This window comes from Meleagris gallopavo, chromosome 16 (genome assembly GCF_000146605.3).
Source record: "Meleagris gallopavo isolate NT-WF06-2002-E0010 breed Aviagen turkey brand Nicholas breeding stock chromosome 16, Turkey_5.1, whole genome shotgun sequence".
Taxonomy (NCBI): domain Eukaryota; kingdom Metazoa; phylum Chordata; class Aves; order Galliformes; family Phasianidae; genus Meleagris; species Meleagris gallopavo.
Window position 1 is genome coordinate 6,722,185 of NC_015026.2, and position 7,078 is coordinate 6,729,262.

Genomic DNA, 7,078 nt, shown 5'->3' on the forward strand with positions numbered 1-7,078 from the left:
GCCCCGCACTCACAGCCCGTGCGCGGGCCGAGGAACTGAGGAGGGGTCGGAGGAGCTGAGGAGGGAATTGTGGCGGCCGGGCTTGAGTCGGGTTCCCAAGTTTCAGTGATGCAGCAGAATCGCGTTCTTTGAAGCGCCGCAAACAATTCAGCGCGGGATGTGTGGCAGCGAAAGCTCCTCGGGCTCCGCTCCCGGCCCGCAGTGCCCCTCTGCCCCCGGCTGACGGCCCGGCGCTCCGTGCGTCCTCCGCGCTGCCGGCCGCCATGGGGCGCGTTGTGCTGCGCTGTGCTGCTCTGCTGTGCGCTGCGCTGCGGGCGCGGCTCGGCGCCCCGCGGGTTGGGTCGTTGCTTCCTGTCGCGTTGTTGTTGTTGACATGGGAACCAACATCGCTTTCTGTTCCAGAGAATTGGAAGCTAAAGCTACCAAAGAAGTCGAAAGAAAACTAAGCAGGTAAGATGCTTGAATCCCTTCCTGAGCGCAGAGCGTGGGTCAGCCTAGGGCTGGAAGCACTGTGGGTTTGATCTGGGCCTTTAATGTCAAGCTAAATGTAAGGACTTAATAAAAGCATAACTTGAAAATATGTCCTGTTATTGCATTGAGACATTCCTGCGATTTTAGTTCAATAGGCTGAACACTTTTAATGTGGTTTCTTTTACATACAGTGTCAGATTCTATAATAGAATTTCTTTAATAGGATAGAACGCTTATGAAGAGAAAAATAACTTGGCATTCTGTCCTAAGTTGAACCTAACAGTATTCCAAAAATTAATGAAGGTGAGGTTTGTTTTTTTTGTTTGTTTGTTTGTTTGCTTGTTTTGTTTTTTTGCTATTTTTCCTATGCAGTTCAGGCAAATATTGTTGAGAAGCAAGAAATTACTGGTTTGGGGGGAAAAAAAACCCAAAACTGGCTTCGAACTGAAATAAACTGCCATGTAAATATTGGGTTTTTGCTTCTCTCTCCATTAAGAGTTAAAGGCGGGGAATTTCTAATTGGTGTGTAGTTCTTATCACAGCATTTTACAGAATGGGCAGCTCCTTTTCAAGTACTTAGCTCAGCAGTAAAGAGTTATGTTGAACTGGGAATTTTGTGTGAGTTGTACATTGCTTTTGTATTTAAGAAATTATTTCTTTTGCACTGTTTCTGGTGCAGACACATTCTTGCAAATATCTGTCATATGCCGTTTGTTTTCTACTCTTGTCCTACCTTTCTGTGTATTCTTTTTCAATTAGACCTTATAGGGACTTTCATGAGGGCCATTTGAAATACGCTGAAAACCTGAATGTAGCTGACAGATTGCTAGTTTCAGCTCCTGGTAGCCTGTGTTTTTCTTGCTTACTGTGATTGATCAGTCCCGAACTTTCAGATTGATTTCCAATTCCACTGTGAAAACTGATTGGCTTTCCTCAGTTGTCAGTGTATGTCTTTGGTTGTTTTTTGTTTTTTTTGGTAGTGTGCTTAAGTAGGAATAATTTTCTTGTTTTATTGATGGTATTTGTGTAACTTACTCAGAATCTTTAAGTAAAAGCCATATGCTCGGAATAATGTGAGGGTCATTGTTAAACAGGCTTTACTTGAATAGTAAATTACAATTTTCTAAGTAATCAAATTACAGTAAATCAAATTACAGCTTTTCAAGTAGTCTGCCCACTAAAGATTCCAAAACAGTGTAAAAAACCATAATTAAATCATTATCATTCTGTACATAGCACTCGCTATGTAATTGATACCAGAAGCAATTTCAGAAATGTATTGGTACATATTGATATCATCACATCACAAGATATGGTGATAAAATTAAAAAAAAAAAAGTATGTATTATGTCTTAGTCGTAAGAATGTGAAGATCTGTTGACTTAACTGTGAGCTCTCTTGTCATACTGGCAGCATAGATAGTGTAAAGAGGGGAAAGTAAACCAGAGCTGTGTAGCCGAGGTGTCTGTGGGCAGTGGGAGCAGATCAAGGTTCACTTCTGATATGAAATGGTTCTCGGTTTTCTGGCGCAGGTATTTGTTTTACTCATTTAAAATATTCAGTACTTTTCTTCTGTTTTATTGTCAGAAAACTTTCTTCTATTTGGTTTCTTCTTAGTGAGAATATTTTTACCATGTGGGAACACAGCTTGGCACAACGTGCTTACTCTGCACAGGCTTGATAATTGCATTAGTATTGCAGAGCTCAACAGATAGCTGTCGTTCTTCCTCTACTGTCATTATCTATGATCTTATTAAATTTGCAGTGGCCTAGTCAATTGTAGAAGAGCAAATATCTTTCTCTGGGAAAGGTAAATAGGCCTATGCTACAGTTTGTCTTAATGTAAAATTGTGGAGTGTATATACAGTCTGTAAGTTCTGTGGGATGTTGGCGTTGCTTCATGTCAGTTCTGCAATTCCCTTTGGAGTTTATGCTCATAAATAAATTGGTTTTTAATCTCATAAGAATATTGGCTTAGACTATTGGTTTGTGATAGAATAAGCATTACAGCTGTTAATACAGATAGCTTATCCAGTTAGAGTGATGACTTTTAACCTCAGGTTTAGAAATTTGGTATACTTGGCCTTTCATTTAAGTGTCTTCATTGGGTCAGCATCTTCTCAAAAATGCACTTTTGCAGAGGACTAGGTGTATACTGCTGCTTTGGAAATCAGCACGGTGTGTGACTCAAGCAGTAATTCAAATCAATGTGTTGCACTTTCTGTTGTTGCATATTACAAGAGAAATGTCACCTGTTCAGTCTGCCACTGAACAAAAGTGTGTAACCCTCCACTATTAACCAGAGGAATGCAGCTTAAGTTTGGTTAAAATGAGGAGTGCAAAAGACCATTCAGTTCTTCTGTTTTAAGAAATAACTTCTTAATTCTGTTTGGTAAACAGGGCTTTCCTGCCTCACTTATGTGGAACTGAGCGAAGGTAAATATTTGAAATACATTTACAATTTTATTCCTGAGCACATGAGTTTGACTCTTCCTAAGCATGCAAATCACAGGAAAGGTTCACAGTGTGGCTTTCATTCACCCATTTCTGCTCCATCTGCTTTGGCTGCAGGCTTTCTGTGTTCTGGCGGAATTGACTTTGCCTGACATCATGTATACCTCTAGACCTCATCCACATATTCTACTGTTTCTGCTACATGATTTTTTTTTCTTTTTCATTCTTCTGTGTTAGATTAACAACCATCATTCCATGAGGCTTTCCTTATTTGCTTTAGAAAAAAGATGAGATAGCTCAGTGATAGAGGCATAGGTATTAGAATCAGAGCGAAAAGTGCAGCAGTTTCTGCTGATACTTGAGCACTTGGTTTTCTGTGTTGGGAGAGCAGGGTTTTTGCTTCATTTTTTTTCCAATGAACTTCTGCAGTCAAATGGGAAGAACTTATTGCAAAGATGCAGCATCCTTTCATAACCCTTAGAGATGCTTAGGCAAAATGATACATTGCTTTCTCATCTACCCAATAAGTGGGGTGCTTTTTTTCAGCTCGTGTAATTGTCAGGTTGTCCCCATAAGGCAATTTGCTCTTACCAAACCCATCTTGCTGTACACTCTTGGCTCTGCATTAATAACACCGAAGGGATGAATGGCTGTATGGTGAAGGTGGTGGACTGGAACAGTCAGCATTCACGTTCATGCCTCTGTTAGAAATATCCTGTATGACCAGTTTGCTTGAGGAGGAGCAGTTTAATAGTTCTTTGCTTTCCCACTTGTAATGAAGATAGGGATTGTTTATTGCAGCTGCTGAAGTCTCTCGTATATTTGGGTGACAGACTCGTTGGGAAAGAGATTAGTGTGCTTGTGTAGCAGTGAGTATGATAAACCCAAATCAGGAATGAAGCCTCAGGGACAAAACGTAAGGAAAATATTATTCTGGAATTATGGTGTGTTTTCAGTTGTTGTAGTTTGGAATGTAGTTCTGTTGAACCAGCTTCTGCATGAGAAGAATGGGAAAGGTGAGTGTGTTCCACACAACTGTTAGTGGTAGATGTGCTAGTTGAATTTCTGTCACTTTTGTGGTGATAATTTGAAGACTGTGGTATTTTAGAAGTAGAAAAGAAAGTAGCTGGCACCCATTTGCCAATTAGTTATGCATCGAAGTATCAGTTTATAGCTTGGCAGCACCTCTTCTATCATTAACAGCTGGAAAGAACACAGATGCAACATCTCTAATTCAGCGGTTTCCTCGTCAGTGGCTTTCTTTGCTCCTGTGTGGGTTTTTGTGAACTTCAGAGTAATGGCTTCTGTGCTATGAACTTGGAGAGTGTTCCTTTTGTTTTGATGCACTGTTTTGCAGGAAGCATAAATAGGGAAATAAAAGGATCGATTTTTAACTAAAATACACCTTTTCTAATTGGTTCTTATATAGAAAAGCTAGCTACTGGTTTTTAGAAACTGAGAAATAGTTTTATTGTCACCTGTACATGATTGCACTATTAAAAAATATATTAGCCAACTATTAGGTCAGAATACAGCAGAAATATAAATGTTCTAAGTTCTGGCAGTATGTTTGGAAGTCGGTATGTAATGCCAACACACTGGATATGTAGTGCATGCCTACATGCTCAGTGCCTTTGCAGAATTGTAAAAGTTGTTTCAATTCCCTATTTTTGTGTGTAATTTTCCTCCGGTAGTGTTACAGGTTAATTTATAACTAGAAGATAAGCAAATGGTAGACTAAAAAAAATAAAGAAAAAAAAAGAATATATCACAGTAATCTTTAGAGCGGTTTCAGAACTGTGTATAATCACTCCTAATCACTTTTATGTTTAGTAGGTAGTCATGAATTTATAGAAGACAGAAATCCGGAAATACTTAAGGCAGAAGCTGATGTCTGGTGATGCAGCATCCTGAGTGATGCTGTCCTCTCAAGAAGTGGGCTGATGGATATTGTTTTACGTTCAGTTATTAATAAATATTTTTCCTTTCAGCTATTAGCTCAGGGCCACCGAGGGCCGGTTGGTTCCTGGTCTCCTTCCTGCAGTGTGAGGTGCCCTGTGCTGGGAGCAGTGGGCACACAGGGTGCTTAGTGCAGGGACAGAGCGCTGCGAAATCTTCGCTCAGTGTTCAAAGAGCTTCAAAGTCAACCTAAGATGTAACACCTCTGGGAGAAGCCCTGCACAGCCAGACTGCTTCTAAAAGCGTTTTCCACTGTCGTTAACAGTGCCTTTAAAAATGTGCTAGCACCATCTTGTGGGGCAGCGAGACTTTAATTGGGTTTGAAAGTGAGCTGAGGAGGTATCGGCTTGGCAAGCAGACGCTGCGTGAGCATCTGTAACAGTGCTGACATCTTCAGAAGCATTTGAAGGATGAATTCTAACTGCTAGCGTTAGCTTGAAGAATCTCAAAGCCCAATTAATGCAATTCTCTTACAGAAGTAGTTTGGTTCTGGTGAATGCTGGATGACTGCTGTTAGTGGTGAGATGGCACGTTGTTTTCTTTCAGCATTGACATTTGCTGTGCGTGTGCACTGTGTGCTTTTTGCTCTGAGATACTGTGTTCATAATAATGCAGGGAGAGTCTTAGATCTTAATTTGTGTCAAAATTCTTCTTGTAACGGTGATTCCCTCAGTAGGGTGACAAGAATTGTAATTTTATTGTGGCGTAACATCTTCCCTTTTGTAAATTATAAGAGCAAAGATAGCGTGCTGTACAGACATTAATCACTGAATCCTCATTATGTCTTTCAGAAAAAATATGGGTATGCTTGATTTTCTTGTAGTGTAAGAACAGAAGCTAAACATGTCTAACAGTCTTCTCTATTTTGGCACAGATACTTTTACAGTGCCAGGCTGGAGCTTTTTAACTTAGGCATCGTTAGAACCTTTTGGAAGAATTAAAGTTAGAAGTAAAATATGAGTTGATGTAAGTAGGATCTGGGCTGTTTGAAAAGCTTGAAACATTATAACTGCTTCAGATTGTGAATAACAAATGAAGCCAAACAGAAAATAAAATGTAAAGTTAGCACTGTCATAACTTAAAGAAATAGTGATGAGTGCTGACTGTAGAGGTCAGAGTGTAGCTGCTCTCCACATAAATGGCACAGTGATAGTAGGTATGAACTAAAAGACTTGATGTCATGTCACCCAGAATCACAAGGCACTTCTCTGTATTGTAAAAGTGATGCAGCCATTTGAGTAGATAACCAGTTGTTGGTTGTTTTGCTTTGTGTGTTTTTCTTCTTTTTTAATGGCTTATATGAGTGAAAGAATTTTGATATGTTTTTCTCCTTATACAAATGAGAGTTGTGCTGAGTGAGGTGCAGTTACAAGGTGGGCCAGACATGCTGCTCCCAGCTCTGTCCCTGCGCTCCATCAATGGAACGAACCTACCCGTATGCAGGGAAGAGCTCAGCAAGGGAATTTGTTCTTCTGTTTGTGTCCTGTTACTTAACTCTGAGTTTCATGTTAGGTGCTACAAAGTATCATGGAGCTGTTGACAGTTTGTAGACAGTTACCTAAAATTTGAGTACCAAACAGGAATAGGGAGCTATTCAAGTGCAGGATGGTGCAAGGGAAGTACTGTGTAAGGCTTCTGTTTCTCAGGACATATTTTAATGGGTGTTGGGATTGGGTATGTAACCAGTGGCACTTGGTGTCTGCTGATAGGGCTGTGCAGTTGTGTGTTAGAAATGAAATGAACTTGCTCTTTCAGCTGTTGGAGGTGGAACTCTTCAGTGAAAAGGCTCTCCCGCAGGAATCCCACACCCTGGAGGTTAGTGAGAGGGTCTGGGGAATGGGAGACTTCCCTGTAGTCAGGAAAGAGGACGTGCGTGAGCGCCTAGGCAGTACTAAGGTCCACAAGTCCATGGGACCTGATGGGGTGCATCCACGTGTGCTGAGGGAGCTGGCGGAGGTCATTGCCGAACCGCTCTCCATCATTTTTGAGAGGTCTTGGATAACAGGGGAGGTCCCTGGAGACTGAAGGATAGCCAATGTCACTCCGGTCTTCAAAAAGGGCAAGAAGGAAGACCCGGGTAATTATAGGCCTGTCAGCCTCACCTGTATCCCTGGAAAGGTGATGGAACAGCTTGTGCTGGATACCATCCTCCCAGACAACTGGGAAGAAAGGAGGTTATCAGGAGTAGTCAGCA

At 41.1% G+C, this 7,078-nt stretch overlaps 1 long non-coding RNA gene across 1 annotated transcript; it reads left to right on the top strand.

Annotated features, from left to right (window-relative positions):
* The first annotated feature begins 6 nt into the window (after positions 1-6).
* LOC116217241 lies at positions 7-6,717 on the top strand. The gene is made up of 3 exons (XR_004161497.1): positions 7-450; positions 695-774; positions 2,872-6,717. It is a non-coding gene; the product is annotated as an uncharacterized LOC116217241 (long non-coding RNA).
* Positions 6,718-7,078: the final 361 nt, after the last annotated feature.